The 24,732-nt window shown below is 45.3% G+C and overlaps 1 protein-coding gene across 5 annotated transcripts in view; it reads right to left on the bottom strand.

Moving 5' to 3' along the window:
- Positions 1-24,732, bottom strand: part of SEC24D (SEC24 homolog D, COPII coat complex component) — a 177,895-nt gene that overhangs the window by 21,110 nt on the left and 132,053 nt on the right. The window lies entirely within an intron of this gene.

Genomic DNA, 24,732 nt, shown 5'->3' with positions numbered 1-24,732 from the left:
TTTTCAGTTAGCCATTAAAAGGTATCAACCACTGAGGACTCTCAATTCTGAATATTTTTCATATGTGTAATAATGAGAAATGATACAGGGAAAAATATTGAATAAATGAAGCAAAAAAGATGCAAATAGTCATGTAAAATCATGACACCAGCTGAAATATATCAATAATTAGCAATCCTGCCACTTAGTGAAAAATATCAGCTCGTTCAACTGTTGGCCTATAAAAAGGTGTCTCCTTACTAAGGTGCCACAAAAGAAACATCCCATGATGAGTAAAATCAGTGAGCTGTCTCAAGACCTTTGCAACCTTATTGTTGCAAAACATACTGATGGCATTAGTTACAGAAGAATTGATAAACTACTGAAGGCTCCAGTGAGCACTGTTGGGGCCATATTTCGGAAGTGAAAAGAACATAATTTCATCATAAATCAGCCACGAACAGGTGCTCCAAGCAAGATTTCACACCGTGGAGTGAAAAATAATTATAAGAAGAGTGGTCCAAGACCCAACCACCTGTGGAGAGCTACAAAAAGACCTGGAATCGGCAAGCACAATTGTTTCAAAGAAAGCTATAAGTAATGCACTCAACCTCTCAAGCCTGTTTGCTCAATAACATTTAGACAAACCTGTGAAATAATGGGAGAATATAGTAAAGTCAGATGAGACCAAAATTAAACTCTCTGGATGCTGTAATACACACCATGTTTAGAGGCCAAAAGGCACTGCATATTACTCCCAAAACACAATACCAATAGTGAAATTTGGAGGTAGAAACATAATGGTGTGGGCCGATTTTCAGAATATTGCACTGACAAACTTCATATTATTGAAGGAAGTATGAACAGACGTTAAACGTACAGAGACATTATTGAAAAAAATCTGCTGCCATCTAAAAGAATGATGAAGATGAAATGAGGGTGGACATTTCAGCAAGACAACAATCCCAAACTCAAAGCCAAGTAAATTCTCAATTGGTTTCAGAGAGAAAAAAAAAAGCGGCTAGAAGGGCCCAGGCAAATACCTGACCCGAATCTAATAGAAAATGTATGGAAGGAACTAAAGCACAGAGTTCATAGAAGGAGCCCATGGAACCTTCAGGATTTGGAAAGTGTATGTGTGGAAGAATGGGCCAAAATCACACCTGAGCAATGCATGAGACTAGTTTTTCCATACAGGAGACGTATTGAAGCTGTCATCATCAACAAAGGCTTTTGTACAAAGTAATACATAAATATCAGAAAGTGTGTTCACTATGTGGCGCCCCCAGGAGTATGATCGCCACAGTGGCATTGCCTTCCTCCAGGGATGGTGATGTCATGCTTGGAAGCAAGGAAGGGTCTCTCTAGCAGATAATCATTTACATGCAACACAGTTCCCACTTCAGGCCAGCAGAGGGAGCTCTGAACCAGGATTGGGGGAGGAGCGCGCTCTGAGGGCCAGAAAGAGAAATAGTTAGTGTGTGGAGGGCAACGTGTGTAGACGCGTGGAGAGAAGCTGGAGGTTGAGCTGAGGACAGAGAGCTCCCTCCCAGTGAGAGTGCATAATCTGGAGCCTGGTCTCCACGGTTGTATGGATACTGAAGGTTCTGCAACAGAAACCAGAGGAATAGGAAGCTCTAAATGCTCTATACCCAACTAAGACTCGGAGGCACAACAGCGACCAGTGAGCCAAGTGAGACAGAGGGCTACAGCTGTCTGCCATACGAGGTAGTTCTGAGAGAAGATAAGAAGGAGGAACTTCAGCGTAACATAGTACTGGATGTACCTCAAGCCAGCGCTAGGAAGGAGACTACATAACCCATCTGATAGAGAGATCCCTGAGTTGCTTCCAGGCTAGCCTGCTCCTGTGCCATCTGTAATCAGGACCCTGGACTGCGTTTGCCAAGTAAAGGTAAAGAAACTGCACCCTGTTGTGTCCTTGCCTCCTTCCTGCAACATCCTCCGCACTGCTACATCTCTGTGCCAAACACTGCACCTTCTTCCTAAACATTACGCTACACTGCCCTGGGACTACAGCCCTGCCCGCTGATTGGCGTGCGCGGGAAGAAAAGGGGCAGGCCTTCGTGGGAGGAGCCTGCCGGAGAGCGCGAAGCAGTGAAGTCCCGCGCGGGAAGAGGAAAAAGCGCGAGAAGTGGGAGGAGCTGAGGCCTAGAGCACGGAGCATCGGGCCTGCGAAGCGGCCGCCAGTAAGCTCACACAACCCCCGGCCCTGGCTAACGTTAACTAGGGGGGAAGAGAATGTCTGCGCCACGCAGCAATGCAGCGGCGGACGCCGCCGCCAACTGCTCAGCGCCGCAAGATGATGGATCCGATGTGGCTGCGGCGCCGATAGCGCCCACCGCAGCGGTCCCCATAATGCCGCGGTCCATGCCCTACATACCGGGAGCGGCCTGGCTACCGCAGTACTCGGGTGAGTCACATACCCTGAGTGAATTTAAAGAGAGACTGTGCAGTTTGTTTGAGGTGTATCCTCTATCTGAAAGCCAGAAGGTGAACATCCTGATTGGGTAGCTAACAGGTGCAGCACAGAGAGTAGTAAAAGCCTGACAGGACACTGATAAAGAGACTGTTAAAAAGATTTTGGCCAAGCTAAAAAGCACCTTTGACACCCGCCCGCAGCTGAAATCAAGATGACGTTCTTTGGATGCAAACAGAAAGTGCAGGACAGTATATGGGACTATGCTCTTAACCTGCAGGAGGCGCTGCGAGCAGTAAAACAAATAGATCCTGACAGTGTGAAAGAGGAAGACAAGCTGTTAAAGGAACAGTTCATTGAAGGACTCCTATCCAGTAACCACAGACCACAGCTGCGCATCATAACCCTACAAGACCCTGACCTGGACTTTGCTGATTTTAAGGATAGGGCTATTCGGGTACTGCAGGAATCAACTGATAGCCGTCCAGCGCCCCCTAGGTGCCCAGCGATCACCTACCATCAGGAAGCAACATCTTTTCCTTCCATCCCTGTGGAGGCTGATGCACAGACTCTGGATAAAGATCCAACTGAAGAGCTGCGTCTTCAGGTCCAGGAGTTGACCAAGGGTATGGCTGCACTTACTAAAACCGTGCAGTCCCTGCAGGTGTCCTCCAAAGAGAAGATCCAGCTTGCTTCCAGTCCAGAGGATGTCCCGTGGCTCCGGAAGAGGAGAGCCCTGCCACTCCGAGGGAGGAACAACGACCGCTATGACCAGGACGGACGTCCCATCTGTCGTCGCTGCTACAAGGCAGGTCAGCTTGCAAGATTCTGTCCTTTAAACCAGTGGTCCCCAACCTTTTTTGCACCAGGGACCGGTTTCAAGCAAGACCATTCTTCCATGGCCCGGCAGGGCGGGGATGGAGGTGTGGCAGGGGCAGGGCTTTGGTCATAAGGGGGTGGGGCTATGGACGCGGTTGTAGTGTAGCAGTGCATACTTATAATTAAATAAGATTTATAATGTGACTCAACTCACCATAGGTTTTGAATGAGTGCTCCATCACCCCCATCCTTGCCTGATTCCTCCCTTCTACCCATCACTGCCATCTCTCCATCATTGCCTTCACCCCATCACTGCCGTCTCTCCATCATTGCCTTCACCCCATCACTCCCTTCTCCCCATCATTGCCTTCACCCCATCACTGACGTCTCTCCATCACTCCCATCAATGCCTTCTCTCCATCACCCCCATCATGGCCTTCTTCCATTACCCCAGGCATCATGGCCTTCTCTCCCCATCACGGTCTTCTCCTCATGTCCCCATCTCCTCCAGGGCCAGGCTCCACCTACACGAACACAGACAAACACACACATGTACACACACAGACAGACATACATACACACACCACCTCTCTCCTCTCACCTGTCGCAGCATCGCCCGCGCTTCCTCGCTCTGACACAGCAGCGGCGCGCTCCTCTCTGTGTCAGTCAGAGACAGGAAGCGCGGGCGGCGGGCAGGAAGCTGGACGGGTCCTTGCAGCTCCGCTCCTGCTATTCCCTATTGCAGGCAGCGGAGCTGCTTGGATCGCTCCCTGGCCGCCGATACACATGAGGGCAGTTTAAGAATTGCTGCGTGCTGCCCCAGCCCCCGCTACCCCACTGACCGCCCCTGGCTCCCCTTGTATCCGCGGACCGGCAAGGGCACTGCAGCGGCCCGGTGCTGGGCCGCGGACTGGCGGTTGGGGACCCCTGCTTTAAACGAGCAACCCCTGGGGCAGAGGGCCAACCCCCAGGAGTAGGATCACAAGGCCCAAGGAGCTGGCGAGCAAAGTATGTGGGAGGGAGACCAATCCTTCCAGGGGTGATTGACGGCATCCCCATGAATGCTTTGCTGGACACTGGCTCCCAGGTGACCACTATGCCCTATATCCTCTACAAGCGGTATTGGGCTGACTCTGAACACACCCGTGGCCCAAGTGATGAATTAACAGTAGTTGCCAGTAATGGTCAGTCTTTACCACAACTAGAATGTAAAGAAATTACTGTTAAAGTGGGGAGGGTGGAGTTGAAATCTCAAGGTCTGATAGTTGTGGATATTGATCGACGAGAATGTAATCACATGATGACTCTTGGTACAAATGTCATTGAAAATTGTCTTTCCGAGGTTATTGTCTTGTTGCAACAGGTGGCTGAGGCTGCTGGTTCCAGTGAACAACGAGTCCTGCAGAAGGAGATCAAGGCCCTGATGCAAAGACAACAGGTAGAACTCTCTGGCGGAGAAATTGGTAGCGTCAGAGTGAGTGATGCTTTCCCCATTGCAATACCCCCCAGATGTGAAATGTTGATTTGGTGTCGGGCAGCCATAGGCCTCAGAGGGAAGGATTACCAGGCATTGGTAGAACCAGTATATTCTGATAGCAGGCCCACTGTCCAGACAGCCAGAGGGGTAGTTGATGTACGTAAAGGGAGAGTACCTGTACGCCTTTTGAATTGTGGGGAGGAGGAGGCCATAATACCTCGGTACGCCACAGTTGCTAAGCTGCTCACTGTTAGTAATAATGCAATGCAGGCAGCAGAGCCCTTGGTCTCATCCGACCAGGTGGAGGACAATGGCTCTGGAAAGCAGCTAGAGGAGTGGTGCCAGCAACTGCAGGTGGGGACTGACTCTACACCTTCATACCAGAAAAATGGGGTTTACAGGGTGACCCAGGAATATGAGCGGGTATTCAGTAAACACCCCCTAGATTTTGGGAAGGCAAAAGGGGTTCAACATCATATCCCAACCGGAGATCATCCACCCATAAAAGAAAGATATCGGCCTATACCCCCAACACAATACCAATGTGCTAAAGGTATGTTGAGAGAGATGAAGGAAGCTGGGGTTATCAGAGACAGTTGTAGCCCCTGGGCAGCTCCAATAGTTTTTGTAAAGAAAAAGGATGGTAACATGAGAATGTGTGTTGATTACAGAAAAATTAACAGCATTACACATAAAGATGCCTACCCATTACCTAGGATTGAGGAATCATTAGCTGCACTTAAAACTGCTAACTACTTTTCCACCTTAGATCTCACTAGTGGGTATTGGCAGATTACTGTGGCAGAGGCAGACAAGGAGAAAACAACATTTACCACCCCAATGGGTCTCTGTGAGTTCAACTATATGCCATTCGGGCTCTGCACCGCCCCACGAACATTTCAACGGCTGATGGAGTGCTGCCTGGGACACATGAACTTTGAGACAGTCCTGTTGTACCTTGATGATGTCATTGTTTTCTCCAAGACTTATGAAGACCATCTGGAGCACCTGGCTGAGGTGTTTGAAGCCTTGTCCAACTTTGGCCTGAAGGTGAAGCCCTCCAAATGCCACCTCCTGAAGCCCAAGGTACAGTACCTCGGTGAGTGCAGAAGGTGTGGCACCAGATCCTGACAAGGTCACAGTCATCCGGGACTGGCCGAAGCCCAGCAACCTCCATGAAGTACGCCAATTCCTCGGGTTCGTAGGCTACTACCAAAGGTTCATCAAAGGCTTCACTGAAATAGCCACTCCTATGCAAAATCTTCTGGTGGGGCAGTCCAAGAAAGCCAAACAGAAGAATTCCACATTTGAATGGACTGAGGAGTTGGAGAGGTCCTTCACCCGACTGAAGATGGCTCTCACAGGAGATGAAGTTCTGGCCTACCCAGATTATGACAAACCATTTGTGTTGTATACTGATGCCAGCAACGTGGGACTGGGAGCAGTACTGTCACAGGTACAGAATGGCAAAGAAAGAGTGATCTCCTACGCCAGCAGGAAGCTTCGTCCCACTGAAAGGAACTCTGACAACTACAGTTCCTTCAAGCTGGAGTTCCTCGCCATAGTCTGGGCTGTGACTGAAAGATTCAAGCATTACCTAGCTTCAGCCAAGTTCACCATCTTCACAGACAACAACCCGTTGACTCACTTGGAAACTGCCAAGCTAGGCGCACTGGAGCAACGATGGATGGCTCGGCTGTTTATGAATTTACCATCAAGTACCGAGCAGGGCACAAGAATGCCAATGCTGATGCGCTGTCCAGAATGCCTAATCTGCCAGATGCAGAAGACCCTGAGGCTCTTGAAGAAATAGAGTTACCTCCCTTCCACCGGCCACTTGCGGCCCAATGTGCTCAAGGAGTGAGAAACAGACGGTCTGGCTTGAAAGAGGTCACCCTAAATCCATTGCCCCATCATGACTGGGCAGAAACTCAGGATGATGACTCCGCAGTCCGCCTGGTGAAGGAGCTACTGTCACAAGCTGACTCACGCCCAGAGTCGGATGCTCCTGAAGAAACCCAGCAGTTGTGGAAGGAAAGAGGTCGGCTGTTCATCTATGAAGGAAAGCTGTGTCAGAGGAGTATCAATGCCAGCACTCATGAGCTGGTCTGGCAGGTAGTAGTCCCAAAGAGAGAGGCATCAATGGTCTTGGAAGCATACCACAATGGAGCTGGCCACTTCGGATGGAAGAAGTTGGAAGCATTGCTCCGGGAGAGATTCTACTGAGCTGGTATGAGAAAAGCCACTGAAAAGTGGTGCCGGGAGTGTGGACAATGTAACCTGCGCAGAAAGGATCGAAACAGCCAGAGAGCTCCTCTGCAGCCAATAGTAATCAAACAGCCACTCGAGTTGGTCGCCCTGGACCATGTGAAGCTGGTCCCAAGCCGGTCAGGCCACATCTATGCTCTTACCATTGTGGACCACTACTCAAGATTCCTGGTAGTTGTGCCTGTCAAAGATCAAACAGCCAGGACAGCCGCCAGAGCCTTCCAACAGCACTTCTGTAGACCACATGGATATCCTGAGCGAGTGCTTACAGATCAAGGTCCCGCCTTTGAGGCAGAAGTGTTCCAGGAATTCTGTAACTTGTATGGTTGTAAGAAGATCTGGACAACACCATACCATCCACAGACCAATGGCATGTGCGAAAATATGAACCAGGTAGTGATTGACCTACTGAAGACCTTGCCTTTGGAGGAGAGGAATCTGTGGCCAGAAAAGTTGCCAGATCTGGTAGACCTCTACAACCACATTCCTGTGAATTCCACCAACTGCAATCCAGCCTACCTAATGAGAGCGAGGCCTGGTAAACTGTCTATTGATTTGGACATGGGAGTACTTACACCTGAGGTGACGTCACCAGATGCTGACTGGGACACAGAGGCAGCAACAGTACAGAAGAGTACAAGAGTGTGTGGAGAAGAGTCTAGCTCAGGCAAGGCAAAAACAAGAAAGGCACTACAACCAGCATGCACCTGCGGTCCCCTTATCACCAGGAGAACGAGTCCTCAAGAGGAAAAGAAGAATGCATAAATTGGATGACCAATGGGAAGCTGAACCCTTCACCATTCTACCCTCAAATTTTGATAATACCAAGGTGTGCCTTATTAGTAAAGATGGAGGAGAAACCTCAGCAGCAGTATCAAGGGATCATTTGAAATTATGCCCTGATCAGTTAAGAGAAAGAATGGAAGAACAAAATAACATCCAACCCATAGAAGAAGAAAAGGTCAGCACCATACTTGGAGAATTCCCTGCAAGTTGGACTAAAGTAAATAATGCAATAGTGGTGCCAGTGTTGACATTTCCCCAACTGGTAGTACAAGAAGTGACTCAAGAGAACTCTGAGATTCAGGAAGTTCAGGTAGCAGATGCCATACCAGCAGTGGAGCCAGAGAGTCCTCACCCTGCCAGTGGTGAATCTGTTATACTCATGGTGAGTCTAAGAGCTCGCAGACAATCTAGTATCCCTGTGCCATGCAGAACCACCAGTAGTGTATCCAGTACATTACACACTACACCAGTAGTTAGCATCACACAACCAGTAAGATTCCCAGTCACACCAGTGTTACGCAGGTCTGCCCGTACTACACAAGGTATACCGCCCATCAGATATCGTGTGTAAATAAGTTAAAGTAATGTTAACCTGTACATTTATATACTGTATGTAACTGTTTTCAAGTTTGTGCCAACAGATAATCTGTAAGGCCGGTTTCACATTAGCGCTTTTTAAGCGCAGGCACGGCCGGGGGTAGCTCCGCCCCCGAGCCGGCTCTCTGCCCGGCGTGCCCGCCCCTTGCTTGTAGCGCCGCCTACTAGCGGACAGCGGCGCCTGCGATCGGCGCACCCTATCTTTAGCATAGGGTGCGCAGATCGTGCGCAGGCCGTGCGCTAGTTGCGCTTTGACCTGCGCTGCGCACTTTTGACGGTGCGCCGTGCGCGCCAAAATCAAACTTTTCGGATTTTGGCGCGCACGGCGCACCGTCAAAAGTGCGCAGCGCAGGTCAAAGCGCAACTAGCGCACGGCCTGCGCACGATCTGCGCACCCTATGCTAAAGATAGGGTGCGCCGATCGCAGGCGCCGCTGTCCGCTAGTAGGCGGCGCTACAAGCAAGGGGCGGGCACGCCGGGCAGAGAGCCGGCTCGGGGGCGGAGCTACCCCCAGCCGTGCGTGCGCTGAAAAAGCGCTAATGTGAAACCGGCCTAAGAGTTTCCTTTGAACTTTCCAGCTTTGTTTTTATGGACATTGGACCACAGGACTTGTGTGGTCAAAATCAACTTGTAAATAGATCACCATTTGCCCAGGAATGGACCATGGACATTGATGCTTGGACTTATCATCATAGGACTATTTTTGGAGCTTTTGGTTTGTGTACATTTTTCAAATCTTGTAACCTTCATATTGTTTATTTGTCATTTGTTATTCATGTTTTTCATCAGCCCAGGAGTGCTGACTTGCACTAGGGGGGAATGTGGCGCCCCCAGGAGTATGGTCGCCACAGTGGCATTGCCTTCCTCCAGGGAGGGTGATGTCATGCTTGGAAGCAAGGAAGGGTCTCTCTAGCAGTTAATCATTTACATGCAACACAGTTCCCACTTCAGGCCAGCAGAGGGAGCTCTGAACCAGGATTGGGGGAGGAGCGCGCTCTGAGGGCCAGAAAGGGAAATAGTTAGTGTGTGGAGGGCAACGTGTGTAGATGCATGGTGAGAAGCTGGAGGTTGAGCTGAGGACAGAGAGCTCCCTCCCAGTGAGAGCGCATAATCTGGAGCCTGGTCTCGACGGTTGTATGGATACTGAAGGTCCTGCAACAGAAACCAGAGGAATAGGAAGCTCTAAATGCTCTATACCCAACTAATACTCGGACGCACAACAGCGACCGGTGAGCCAAGTGAGATAAAGGGCTACAGCTGTCTGCCATACGAGGTAGTTCTGAGAGAAGATAAGAAGGAGGAACTTCAGTGTAACATAGTACTGGATGTACCTCAAGCCAGCGCTAGGAAGGAGACTACACAACCCATCTGATAGAGAGATCCCTGAGTTGCTTCCAGGCTAGCCTGCTCCTGTGCCATCTGTAATCAGGACCCTGGACTGCGTTTGCCAAGTAAAGGTAAAGAAACTGCACCCTGTTGTGTCCTCGCCTCCTTCCTGCAACATCCTCCACACTGCTACATCTCTGTGCCAAACACTGCACCTTCTTCCTAAACATTACGCTACACTGCCCTGGGACTACAGCCCTGCCTGTGGAGGGCTATAGCATCACTGCTGCACCCCACCATCTGTCCCAGAGGATCTGTCTGCAGCGTCGGCTTAACATCTTCATTGCCGAACACCACAGGTGGCGTCACGAATCAATCATAAACTTTATTCCCATCACTCAATCCCCTTTTTCATGGGCGCCCAGGGCCACGGACCGGGTCACCGCTGCTGTCACAATCCCCTCTGAGAGATCGGCCCGATACCGAGTACCCCACAGCCCTGGTAGGGCGACCCAACTACTTTTTCCCTGTGTCAATTCTCATTATTACACAACTTAATTTTTGGACATCCATGGTTTGATGTCTTTGTCTATGTGGATGGGATGGATCTTGTGAGAATTTCATGTCAATAGCACCTTTATAAATATATTTACTTATAAAATTGGTGAAGTGTTCAACACTTCTTTCACCAGCTGTATAACATACATACATATATCATAACCATAGGAATTTGCAAACTATTTTTTTTTTTTTATAACAAATCATTTACGTGACACGATCACAATATCAATGGGGCTAATGACATATTACTGATATGGCCCTCCAACATTAATACGCTTAATGCCTGTGATTAGTCAGTGCTGATGATTGTGTATAATATATGCATATGATTTGATAGAGGAAGGTACCGAGCTCCAAATAGCAGAGGAAGATTCAGTAATGATGAAAGTAAAAGGCTGGGTTCACACGTAGCGGAACTCTCGCGGAAATTACCGCGAGAGTTCCGGAATTCCATTCCGCGGGAAAATTGCATTTTAAATTGCCGCGGAAAATCTAGCATTTTGCAAGCGTAATTAGCTTGCAAAATGCTAGCGTTTTCCAAGCGATCTGTAGCATCGCTTGGAGAACTGATTGACAGGTTGGTCACACTCGTCAAACATAGTGTTTGACAAGTGTGACCAACTTTTTACTACTGAGGCCGCCTATGCAGCATCAGTAGTAAAAGATAAAATTTAAAAAATAAATAAAAAATGGTGTTATTCTTACCTTCCGACGTCCCGCGCAGCCTTCCCGCCTCTCTAAATGCTCCCGTTCCCAGTAATCCTTTGCGAAAATGCCAGCGATGACGTACGTTCTCGCGGTAATTCGCGATGCCGTTGCGCGAATGACCGCGAGACTTCGCGATCCCGCGAGAACAGACGTCATAGCGGGAATTTTTGCAAAGGAGTACTGGGAACGGGAGCGTGGAGAGAGGCGGGAAGGCTGCGCGGGACGTCGGAAGGTGAGAATAACAATATTTTTTATTTTAAATTCTATTTTTTACAGGGATATGGTACCCAAAGCCCAGAGGACAGTCTCCTCTCCTCCGGACCGTGGGTACCATCCTGCAATTGTTCTGCTTACTTTTCGCATGGTGGGCACAGCCACATGCAGAAAGTAAGCAGAACAATGCATACCTATGGGTGCGGGATCGCCGCGATTCCGCAAAATTAATGAGCATGCTGCGTTTTTTACCGCAAAGCGATTCCGTTGCGGTAAAAACCGCAGCATTAGCACAGCATTGCGGAATCCCATAGGAATGCATGGGATGCTTATTTTTCACGTTTTCGTGGCAAAATCGCGTGGTTAAAACCGCCGCGGAAACGCGAAAAGAACGCCATGTGTGAACTCAGCTTAAACGTCCTGCCTTTCACAAATAAACCTGATACTCAGAGTGTGCAGGAGATACAGATCTACCATGCCAGCAAGATTCACTAATGAGCCTGACAGAACTTATGCAGACTTTCCCTAACTCTGCTGATTGAAGGTGCTGTGCCGATCACAGTGAATGATCCACAGAGACGCTGGATAGGTATGTGACAGGCTGGGAGGATGAGGTGAATGAGCTCAGCTGACTGGAGTGCAAGTAGTGAATAGAGCCGGGCAGAGCCAGGACTGCTACGGCCGGTAGCGTCTTGGATGCACGACTGAATGGGGGCCGACACTGTCCTGCACTGACATCGTGTGACGTCACAGGCTAAGGCTACGGAGCCTAGCTGGGGCCAAAAAACCTACGCGTTTCGAAGGCAAAACGTGCTTCTTCGTCAGGGTTACCGCCCACCCAGTCTAGCTGTCATACATAGTGTGTATTATCAAACACCTGTTTAACTCTTGGATTGAACATCCACCCTCACCCTCCCATACGTTTAAAGAAGAAAAAGAAAAGGACGGCCATAATGTATACCTCACATAAATAGGTTATAATATTGAAAATAATTAGAAAGGTTAAAAACTATAACTTTATTATGCTAATATTAAAAAGCAATTTAGCATTTTAATATAAATAAAATCAAATACAAATATGAATATAAAGACAAATTATGCGCATAAAATTAAATATGCTCCACCTAGTGCGAATACTCATAGAAAAAGCAGGTATACAAAATATGAATGTAGATGATATGGTAGGGGATGGCAAATGCATATACCTTAAAAAATTCTTTAGAAAATATTGATAAAACCACATAGTGTCTATATGGCTAATTAAAATAGTCGGAAACAGCCTCTATGTATGCATTTCACAATATTAATATTGGTTATAGACGTTGTCCTATTGCATACCGAATATTAGTGTAACTGGTGAGGATAATAATTAAAATTACTTAAATAAATACCCCTTGTAGATAAACTAAAAATTCAGTTTAAATACAAATAAAAATAGAATAAATATGAATACCTTAAAGATACGGGCCATACTATACAAATCCTCGAATCAATTAAATGGGATAAAAATTATATACTTGGTACTCTAGACATCAAGTCAATGTATACTGTTATCAACCATGAGAAGGGGTGCCAAGCAGCTGAGCATTTTCTCCAATTATTGGGCATACATGACGAACCACAAATTCAGTTTATTGTGGAGTGCATTAAATTCATTCTGCAGCACAATTATTTTGTTTATGAGGGAAATTTATATCTTCAGACTTGGGGTACAGCTATGGGGACGCGTTTTGCCCCAAGCTATGCTAATTTATATGTTGCCAAGTGGGAGCAGTCACATATTCAGCCTTTTGGACAATTACGTCCAGTCTTAATTATGTGGCATCGCTTTATTGACGACATTTTGTTTATATGGGAAGGCTCTGAAATTGAGTTAAACACTTTTATTGTTAGCCTTAATGACAACTCTTATGGCCTTGAGTTTACCCCAAATATTAGTACAAGTAATGTGACTTTTTTAGACTTGAATATTTATGTGGAAAACAACCGACTGAATACAAGATACCACCGGAAGGAGGTGGACTCAAATAGTTTTACCTTCCGGTCTGGCTTACAAATATACCAAAAGGTCAATATATGAGGATTAGGTGTAACTGTTCTAAAATGGATGATTTTAATAGTGAAGCTGACCACTTAACTCAACAATTTTTGGATAAGGGGTACCCTAGTGCCCTACTTGAACAGGCTCGTCAAGTCACTGCCTCTATTTCTAGAGAAACCCTGATTAGCAATACGCAATTAAATGACCCTTCATGCTCCAGCATACAGGAACAGATTTCAAAACTCCCAATCATTGCTCAGTTCAACACGGGTTACAATAAGTATGCCAACATCATACGCAAACATTGGACAATCCTTCAAAAAGACAAAGTGATTGGGGAATTCCACCCTAGTAACCCTAGATTTGTATATAGGAAGTCACAAACGTTAGGGAACCTTGTGGCCCCAACAACAAAGATGGCTTTCGGGGGCCCTAAAGGTCCCTGGAAGGCCCTCAATCAGGGCATTACAGGCTTTTTACCACGTGGAGGGTGTTTTGGGTGTATGAACACCTCTTTTAAAAAGATACGTCAATTGACTTTTTCTAACTCCAGTGGTACGATGGGAGTTCAGTATCACAGAGAACATATCCTGTTTTCTAGGGGGGTCATATATTGCATTAGGTGCACATGTAATAAATTGTATGTGGGCCGTACCAAACGTCGCTTGATGGATCGCATCAAAGAACACTTTTCTAACATTCGCAAAGGCTTTATAGGACACCTTCTCTCACGCCACTTTAAAGACAAACATAGCCAATCTTTGAAAGGCGTTCATTTTTGTGGCGTTCAGGTGGTCCATCATAACCAGAGACAGGGCGATTTCCTCAAGGCAATGTCTAGAGCAGAGTCCTATTGGATATTCTCCTTTGACAGTTTGGCCCCTAAAGGTCTGAATCATGAACTGGAATTATATGCCTTCTAATATGATTGTAGACAAATGAATACATATGGATGCTTGCATTAGAGACTTTATGTACTTATTAACTATTTTTAACCAGTTCTTTCATATTTAATCTATTTTTATTCGTATTTAAACTGGATTTTTAGTTTATCTACAAGGGTATTTATATATAAGTAATTTTAATTATTATTCTCACCAGTTACACTAATATTCGGTATGCAATAGGACAACGTCTATAACCAATATGTTAGGGACGGCGGAACGCACTAAATATTAAATAGAAAGTGCGTTCGCCGCCCGGGGTCCACCGTGCAGTAGGTCCACCGCTGCTAGCTAATGGCGGACACTGAATATGGCGGTATATCGCACACGGGTTGAGCCACCAAAGGTGCGCTGCTACTCTCTAAGCAAGGAGCCACAATGTGGCTTTGCTGAACTACTCTGTTGTGTGGGGTGCGAGTGTTGGAGCGTGGTCAGGAGCCTCCAACTTACCTGGATGGTGGGGCACCACACCTCAGGAGGAGGTGCAGTACCTCTGTGGCGACTGAGCCTCAGGGGCGCCACATTTGTGTGTAAAATTTTGGAGTTGTAGGTGTTAATTTAAGGGGTTAATTCGTTGTAAAAAATTGCGGGGATTCCCGCTGATGTCACTGAGGCTGCAGGGAGTTCCCGCAATTTTTTACAACGAATTAACACCTTAAATTAACACCTACAACTCCAAAATTTTACACACAAAGCCTCATCTAGTTACTAGTGATAGACATATAAAAAAAACATGAAATGAAATGGTTAACTGTATGTAAACCATGTGTCATTTCATGTCGGGTTGGGGAATGATTTTACAAAAGCCGGCAAATGTTTCAGCGGCTATTCTGCTATGAAGAACTGTATGAATTATAATATATATGTATGTGTCTCTATGACATATATATATGTATTCTATGTGTCTATATCTATTCTTTCGTTTCTTTATTTAACCTGTCAGTGTGATTTTACTGTATTGCTAAATGAATTGCTGGCTTTTTGTAAAGGACACCGGGTGTGATTTTATCGCAAGTCACACATCTGGTCCGTTTGTAATCCGATTTTTTATCGCACCCACAGACTTGCATTGGCGAGTCCGATCCTAAAATCGGTGACAATCGCAGCATGCTGCGATTGTCCCGGTCCGAGGAAGGGTTCCAAGAAAAAAAAAAAAAAAAAAAAAAAAAAAAAATCGGATGATGGGAGCTGCCCCATAGAATAACATTGGGACGAATGCAATGCGATTTTTTATCGCATTACATTCGTCCGATTTATTCGCTAGTGTGACGCCGACCTTCCTCTGCTATTTGGAGCGTGGTACCTTCCTCCATCTATCTACTCAATTAACCCTTTCTTGACAGAAAAAGCACAGCTTCTGTCTAGGTACCAGCAGCCCGTTCTTTCTATCGGTAGCGCCAGTGTATATCTGTATATTATGCATATGATTTGTTTCAGATAAGAGTTCATAAAAGAATTCAAAAATGACTTTTTTTCAATACATAATGCAGTTGTTATACTCTGCCCTTATCTATTTTTACACAGTAAGGTGATCTGCAAGAGTTAGGTACCATCTCAATTATAGTACACCTTGTGGTGGGATGGCTTTTTCGCTTTTTTTGATCAAAACAGTGTTAACTGTACCCTATGTTATTTACATGTACTATTGCTATTTATTTACTTACTGTAGGGTATTTGCACATTTCTTCTTATCTTAGGTTCTGTTAGATGGCCACAGTGTGAATGCACACCAATGCTTTGCATTTATACCAACATAAGCTATGGTTCTATTATTTTGTTTTGCTGCAGATTTTCTGCACCTCTTAGGCCTGTTTCACACGTCAGTGGCTCCGGTACGGGTAGTGACAGTTTTCTCACGTACCGGAGACACTGACACACGTAGACACATTCTAATGAATGTGTCTATGCAGATGTCAGCGTGTTTTCACGGACCGTGTGTCCGTGTGCAAAACACCCCGACATGTCCGTTTTTGTGCAACAGCACGGATCACACGGACCCATACAAGTCAATGGGTCCGTGTAAACACGTACCGCACGTGGATGCTGTCGGTGTGCGATCCGTGTGCGTTTTTAAAAGTCAAAGGGTTTAAATTTAAAACTAATTTTTCCAATACACGGAATCGGACACATGGACAGCATACGGACAGCACACGGATGGTACACACGGACATATGGATAGCACACGGATGTCACACGGATGTCCTACGTATCCACACGGACACGGATAGCTCCAGTACCGGTTTTTCCGGTACCGTAATTATCTGGACGTGTGAAACTGCCCTTAAATAAATTTGGTTAATTGCCTTTTTTCATTTTGTTTTTGAGTGCATTTTTAGTGTTTTTTCACGTGTTTTTATTATGTTTTTGACACTGTGATTTTTGCCTCTTGTTGGTATGCCAACTCCTTCACAACATCTGCTTTTCCTGAACCCGCATCTTTCACATGCAGATGATGGCTGATTTAATCAGTCATTATGTGCTTTTCATAGCTGAGGACGGAGCATAGCTCCGCCCACAGCTTTTAACCTGTTAAATTCCACTGTCAATCTCTGACTGCGGCATTTAACACGCTGTGGCAGGGGGGCTGTCTTAGCAGTGCTGACAATCGCAGTTTCAAGTCCCCTAAGGGTGCTATTAAATACAGTAAAAAGTTTTTAAAAAAAGTTTAAAATAATTTTTACTATTGATGCTGCCTACGCAGCATCAGTAGTAAAAAGATATAATGTTAAAAATAATAATAAAAAAAATCGTGATATTCTCACCTTCCGGCGGCCCCCACAGCCTTCCCGCCTCTCAGCCACGCTCCCGGCGACTCCCGTTCCCAGCGATGCCTTGCGACAATGACCCCAGATGACGTAGCATCACATGAGACCGCTACGTCATTACAGGTCATTGTCGCAAGGCATCGTTGGGAACGGGACTCGCCGGGAGCGTGGCTGAGAGGCGGGAAGGCTACTGGGGCTGCCGGATAGGGAGAATATCATGATTTTTTATTTTAATTCTTTTTTACAGGAATATGGTACCAAGGGCCTGGAGGAGAGTCTCCTCTCCTCCAGATCCCGGGTACCATCCGGACATAATCCGCTAACTTTGCGCATGGAGGGAATAGCCACATGCAGAAAGTAAGCAGATCAATGCATTCCTATGTGTGCGGAATCTCCACGATTCCGCACAAAGAATGAGCTAAAAATTACACAGCATTAGCACAGCATTGCGGAATGCCATTGAATTCAATGTCTTACGGATTGTAAGCGTTTTCACAGCGAAAAAACGCGGCAAAAACGCTTATAATCCGCACGTGTGCACACAGCCTCAGACTTTATATGTTAATAACTCTGGAACGCTTTAAGGGTTCTCATCGATTCTGAGATTATTTTACCAGTATCATGTAACGAAAAAACATCTTCGATATGACTTGTGTTTATTTGTGAACAAAATGGAAATTTGACAAAAATTTTGAAAATTTTGCAATTTTCAAAGATTTAATTTTTATGCCCTTAAATCAGAGTTATGTCACACAAAATAGTTAATAAATAATATTTCCCACATGTCTACTTTACATCAAAGTTGAACAGCAATTTCTCATTTTTACAACAAAATTTACAAAACCATTTCTTTAGGGACCACATCATATTTGGAGTGACTTTGAGTGGTCTATGTGATAGAAAAGATAGAAAAACCCCAAAAGTGACACCATACTAAAAACTGCACCCCTCAAAGTGCTCAAAACCACATTAAAGAAGTTTATTAACCCCTTAGATGCTTCACAGAAATTTTTAGAATGTGGAAGGAAAAAATGAACACAACTTTTTTTTTTCCACAAAAATTTCACTTTAGACACTTTTTTTTTTATGTTGTGCAATTTCTCCTGATTACACCGATTCCCCATTTGGTTTTTTGAATGCAAAATTTGCTGGAATAATTAGCGGATGCCATGTCACATTTGGAGAGCCCCTGATGTGCCTAAACAATGGAAACCCCCCACAAGTGACCCCATTCTGGAAACTAGAACCCTTTGGGAATTTATTTACAAGTGTAGTGATGATTTTGACTCCATGGGTGTTTTCCAGAAACAAGTAGCAGTGAATGCTGCTGAGTGAAAATTGCAAACTGCCATTGTAGTGACCAGTACGTTGTAGTCACCAGTATGTTGTAGTAACCAGTACATTATGCCCTGCCCATGCTTCTGGAGACAGAAGGCGTAAATTATGCGGGCTCTCATTTCTACAGAAATGCCAAACATGTGGACACTAAATGTGGTTTAGGCACACCAAGGGGTTCAGAAGGGATGGGGGCATTTGGATTTTGGAGCACAGAATTCATTGAATTTCTTTTGAGGAGCAAAGAGCTATGGAGCCAGGATTAATGTTGAATCCCCCTATATTTCCACTGACAGATGACGGACCTGAGTGGGGACTTTTTTTGTGGATTGAGTTGAAGCTTTATTGGGAACATTTTACAAAACGTTTGGGATCACATTTATACTATGCTCTACCGCTGAGCGCTTACTTTGGGCTTTCCATCTAAATTGCTGAGTGACGTGATTCGGATGAAACCTCCGAAGTATCCTTTCACTATAATGAAGCAACAAAGTTACCTTTGTTCAGCGATGTCCTTTTTTAGAAGTGCACAAAACTGCAGCAGACTGTGTTTTTTATACATGACTAAAAAGACAGACATAGGCCAGACAGTGTCGACAGTGTCTCCATCTGCCTCAATATAGGGAATCTTCCACTGGGGTTTCTGTCTGAATCACATATTTCATAGAGATAAGGCTCTTTTACATTTAGCGATGCACCAGCGATCCGACCAGCGATACGACCCGGTCAGGATCGCTGGTGCATCGCTAAATGATCGCTAGTGAGCTTCCACACAGGAAGATCTCACAGCGATGCAGCAGCGACGCAGCGGTCGATACTTACCTTTCACACACGGCGATCCTGACGTACTCCCGCCCGTCTTCACGCGTCGCTCGTCTCACACAGCAGGAAGCCCAGCAGGAAGCAAACGATGAGAAATGGAGCCGCCCGACCTCGCGCGATCAGCGATGGACAGCGGGGGAGCCGGTCGGAGGTAAGTATCACACATAGCGATATCGATATAACGTCACTAAATCAGTGACGTTTTAGCGATATTGCTAGCGATATCGCTATGTGTAAAACCCCCTTTACACGGAAACCCCGGTGTAAGCGCTCAGCGCAAAATAAATGTGCACCGAGCCTTACTGTGATCTTTGGGAGGAAGAATGAACAAAACAACAGTAGGAGAAGAATTGGTTATATTTATTTTTTACGCCGTTCCTTGTGCGGTATAAGTGATTAGACGATTTTAATCTTTGGGCTGGTGCGATTACAGCGATAACAGATTAATATCAAGATACTATAGCTGCTGTCACACACTAAAAGACGCTTTTTTTTGCAAAAACTAGTTTTTGCATCACCATAATTTCATAGCTATACATTTTTCCATATTTTGACTGACAGTCATGTGAGGGCTTGTTTTTTGCAGGACGAGTTGACATTTTTATTGCTACCATTTTCGAACATTTGACCTTTTTTGATCACTTTCTATTCCGATTTTTGGGAGGCAGAGTGAACAAAAACCACAATTCATGAATGTTTAAAAATTTTTCATGCTGTTCAGTGTGTGATAAAATTGATAAGGTAGCTTTATTCTCCGGGTCTGTATGACTACAGCGATACCTCATTTATATCGTTTTTTTTTTTAATGTTTTGGCGCTTTTACACAATAAAAATTTTACAGAAAAAATAATTACTTTTGCATCAGCTGACAGAGCTGTATGGCAGCTTGTTTTTTGCGGGACTAGATGACTGTTTCAGCGATATCATTTTTATTTACATTCATCTTTTTGATCAAATTTTATTCCACTTTTTGTTCTGTGTTATGATGATAAAAGATTCTTTTTTGCTTTTGTTTTCATTTTTGCAGTGTTTAATATACGGGCTATCTTGGGGAACAGTTTTATTGGTCGGGACGTTCCGAATGCGGCAATATCAAATATGTGTACTTTTTGTTTTTTTTATTTTTTGTCATAAAAATATTTATTTATGGGTACAATATGCAGTGCTCAAAAAAATAAAGAGAACACATAAACAACAGAATATAACTCCAAGTAAATCAAACTTCTGTGAAATCAAACTGTCCACTTAGGAAGCAACACTGATTGACAATCAATTTCACATGCTGTTGTGCAAATGGAATAGACAACAGATGGAAATTACTGGCAATTATCAAGACACACTCAATAAAGGAGTGGTTCTGCAGGTGGGGACCACAGACCACATCTCAGTACCAATGCTTTATAGCTGATGTTTTGGTCACTTTTGAATGTTAGTTGTGCTTTCACACTCATGGTAGCATGAGACGGACTCTACAACCTACATAAGTGGCTCAGGTAGTGCATCTCATCCAGGATGGCTCATGAATGCGAGCTGTGGCAAGATGGTATGCTGGGTCTGTCAGCATAATGTCCAGAGGCACTACCAGGAGACAGGCCAGTACACCAGGAGATATGGAGGGGGGCCGTAGGAGAGCAACAACACAGCAGCAGAACCGCTACCTCAGCCTTTGTGCAAGGAGGAACAGGAGGAGCACTGCTAGAGCCCTGCAAAATTACCTTCAGCAGGCCACAAATGTGCATGTGTCTGCACAAACGGTTAGAAACAGACTCCATGAGGATGGTCTGAGTGCCCGACATCCACAGATGGGGTTGTGCTCACAGCCCAACACCGTGAAGGACGCTTGGCATTTGCCACAGAACACCAGGATTGGCAAATTCGCCACTGGCGCCCTGTGCTCTTCACAGATGAAAGCAGGTTCACACTGAGCACAAGTGACAGACGTAATAGTCTGGAGACGCCGTGGAGAGAGATCTGCTGCCTACAATAACCTTCAGCAAGACCAGTCTGGCAGTGGGTCAGTAATGGTGTGGGGTGGCATTTCTTTGGAGGGCCGCACAGCCCTTCATTTGCTTGCCAGAGGTAGCCTGACTGCCATTAGGTACCGAGATGAGATTCTCAGACCTCTTGTGAAACCATATGCTGGTGCGGTTGGCCCTGGGTTCCTCCTAATGCAGGACAATGCCAGACCTCATGTGGATGGAGTGTGTCAGCAGTTCCTACAAGATGAAGGCATTGAAGCTATGGACTGGCCTGCCCGTTCCCCAGACCTGAATCCGATTGAGCACATCTGGCACATTATGTCTCGCTCCATCCACCAACGTCACATTGCACCACAGACTGTCCAGGAGTTGGCGGATGTTTTAGTCTAGGTCTGAGAGGAGATCCCTCATGACAACATCTGCCAACTCATCAGGAGCATGCCCAGCTGTCATAGGGAGGTCAAACAGGCACGTGGAGGCCACACACACTACTGAGCATCATTTCCTCATTTCCATGTCTTGAGGCATTTCCACTGAAGTTGGATGAGCCTGCAATTTGATTTTCCACTTTGATTTTGAGTATCCTTCCGAATCCAGACTTCCATGGGATATTAATTTTGATTTACATTGATCATTTTTATGTTTTCTTGTTCTCAACGCATGCCACTATGTAATGAATAAAGATTTGCAGCTGTGATATTTCATTCAGTGATATCTACGCTTTGGTATCTTAGTGCTCCCTTTATTTTTTTGAGTAGTGTGTATATATATATATATATATATATATATATATATATATATATATATATATATATATATATTTTAGTATTATTTTATTTTTTAAATTTTTTATTGTTCACTTATTTTTACTTTGTCCTACTTATGGGACTTTCAATTTTTGCAGTCTGATCGCTTGTAAAGCATAGCAAAGCTGGAGCTTTGTTATGCTTTACATACTGTCAGTGCTGCACTGACAGACAAACTTGTTACATCATGCTCTGAGCATGATCTAGCAAGTTTGCTAGCTCTGGTGACCCAGATGTTGTCACTGGGAGAGCAGAAGGGGCTTCCTCCCTCTGCTTGCCTGCTAAATACTGCGATCGATATCGATTGCAGCATTTAGCGGGTTAAAGTGTCGGGACACGTGGGGGCATCTTTTACCTGTGGATTTTCCGAAATCTAATGCAAATTTATGGGAAAATCCACATATAAACTTACCGTACCTGGATTTGAAATGCAGATTAGTTTAAGCTGCATTAAAAAAAAAAGCACAGTGGGCATGAGATTTCTATAAGGGTTCGCCCACATGAGCATATAACATGGCTGACTGCTGTGCAATGTTTTATCGGAGAGCACTCGGACAATGTTATACAATACTGCAGTGCACACCTACGATTATTTCCGCATGCTGATTTGGAAGAAGAAAAGAATAGCAGCATGTGACGAATGGCTCCGGTATTCGGATCACAGGCACCCATACAAGTCTATGGGTGTGTGTGAAACATCAGTCTACACTCGGATGTCTGTTCAGTTCAATGTACGCTCACAGAGAGAATGGAGAGATTAAGTTCTCCGCACCTGTGCTGCGAATCTCTCATGTGAGATTCGGATCACACTAAGATGACACTCGGCTCAAACCCTAACAGAGTTTAAACCGAGTGTCATTAGTATAATTGGCCCGATTATCTCCGATGAGAGGATATACACAAGTGTGAGCGTACCCTTAATCACATCCACTTTGCTAGAACTGTAAGGCGCTGCTTTTCTGAAACAGAGAAAATATGCAACCTCAAAAATTCATCGTAGGCACACAGCCTTGGGCCCCCTTCCCAGGTCCGTTTTTTAAAAACACACGCTCACCCATAGTAATCAATAGTGGTGCGCACATGTCAGGTTTTTCATGTGAACCGTGCATCCATATGAAAACACTGCAAACATGTCAGTTTATTACTCGCACCACGGACAAAATGCCTGCCGCACACTGATAACACATGGATGACACACTGGCTATCAAAATTATGCAGGAGCCCACTACATTTTTTTTTAAATTAATTCTTGATTTTACACATGACGTATGTACACAGCAACTGCTGAAAGCAACTCCTTTGATCACAGGAGACCAGGCGCAGGGCCGGCGACAGGCAGATGCCTGGGGCCCCCACCTACAAAGAGGGCCCCCTGCATCTGCAGCCCATTTATCAAGTGCCCAGAGGGTGTACAGCAGTGAATAATGCTGTGCATTGCTCTGAAGTCTTGGAGTGTCTCTCTCAAAGCCCCTTGAGCCCCCCTGTCTCTCTCTTTCTCCCTGCAGTCAGGTTAAAAGTTGAGAGTGAGGAGGAGGGGCCGATTACAGCACAGTGACAGCCAGGAAGATTCCTGAAGCTCTGTATGTCTCCTCCTGAGTCCTGATCATAGCTGCTCCTAGCACTGTCCTGAGAATGGATATGCCGAAGTGAAGCCTCAGAACCTGGTAAGAGCAGCAATAACAGGTCAGAGAGCAGTGATTTACTCACTGTGTTCCCAAAGCTCTGTGCTGATTGCTGCAGGATTAGGATTCACAGCCACATACAGCAGCGATCAGCACCAGCTCTGACCACAGTCACTAATCACTGCTTGTAATGTGACAGGGCGACCTCCTGTCACTACTGTCTGCATGACAAGACAGGGATATTGTCTGCTGAATCAGGGTATTTATGATATAGAAATAAATGAATTCCCATGTGAAATAATAAGGGTAAACCATACACATAGTACAGGTGTGCATATGAATCAGTGTTTTTGGTGCATTTTTTTTTTGCTGCCAAAGCCAACTCTCTTGGCAGTAAAAACACTGCTTTCAAAACACCCATTTTTTAGGGTATGTGCAGACGATCCGGAAATGGCAGCACTTTGGACGCGGCGGACTTGTGCTCCGTCTAAAGTGCTGCCATCTTTTGAACGCAGGTGATTCCGCATGTGTTCATTGAACCGTGTGGAATCACCGTGTACTATACATTGTACAGGTGAGATTTCTCTTGCAGAGGCTCGCATCTACGCAAGATAAATTGACATGCTGGGGTCTGGAAAGACGCACTGCATGTCTGTGTCTGCGGGTGAGGTGCGGGCGTATGTGCACGCATAGTGGACATGGAATTTCTAGAAACCTCCTCCACTATGCTGTAACATCTGGCCGCTGCGGGTTGGATGCTGCGGATGTACGCAACATCCAGAGTTTACTGATTGTGGCACATACCCTTAGAGCTTTTGCTGTTTTTTTTGTATAGTATTCATTTTGTCTACAGTACATGTTTAATAAAGTTAGTTTTATTCACCAAAAACGCAGCGAAAAACAACATTGCGACATTTGCAGCTTTTCTTAAACTTTTTCATTGCTTTCTACGGATGAAAAAAATTGTTGAAAGAAGTGACACGCTGCGGATATAAAAAACGCTGCAGTTGTGAAATTCAGTCAGGAGACAATAAAAGGGTGTGCAGGAGGTTCCTGAAAATCTCAGTCTTTGCTTGTGCTGTAAAATACTGTAAACTTTTTATTTGCAGAAGAAAAAGCTGCAAAAATTCTGCATATGAACATGGCCAAGAGCGGCTTTTTAAAGCGCCAGCAAAACATATGAGATTTCTGAAATCTCCTGCATGCGCTTGGATTTTTCTGACTGAATTTCAGAACTGTAGCGCTTT

The sequence above is a fragment of the Dendrobates tinctorius genome, unplaced genomic scaffold (assembly GCF_039654945.1).
Source record: "Dendrobates tinctorius isolate UK_male_01 unplaced genomic scaffold, ASM3965494v1 ptg000030l, whole genome shotgun sequence".
Taxonomy (NCBI): Eukaryota; Metazoa; Chordata; class Amphibia; order Anura; family Dendrobatidae; genus Dendrobates; species Dendrobates tinctorius.
The sequence above is the reverse complement of the archived record's forward strand: the minus strand, read 5'-3'. Positions and strand labels throughout refer to the sequence as shown.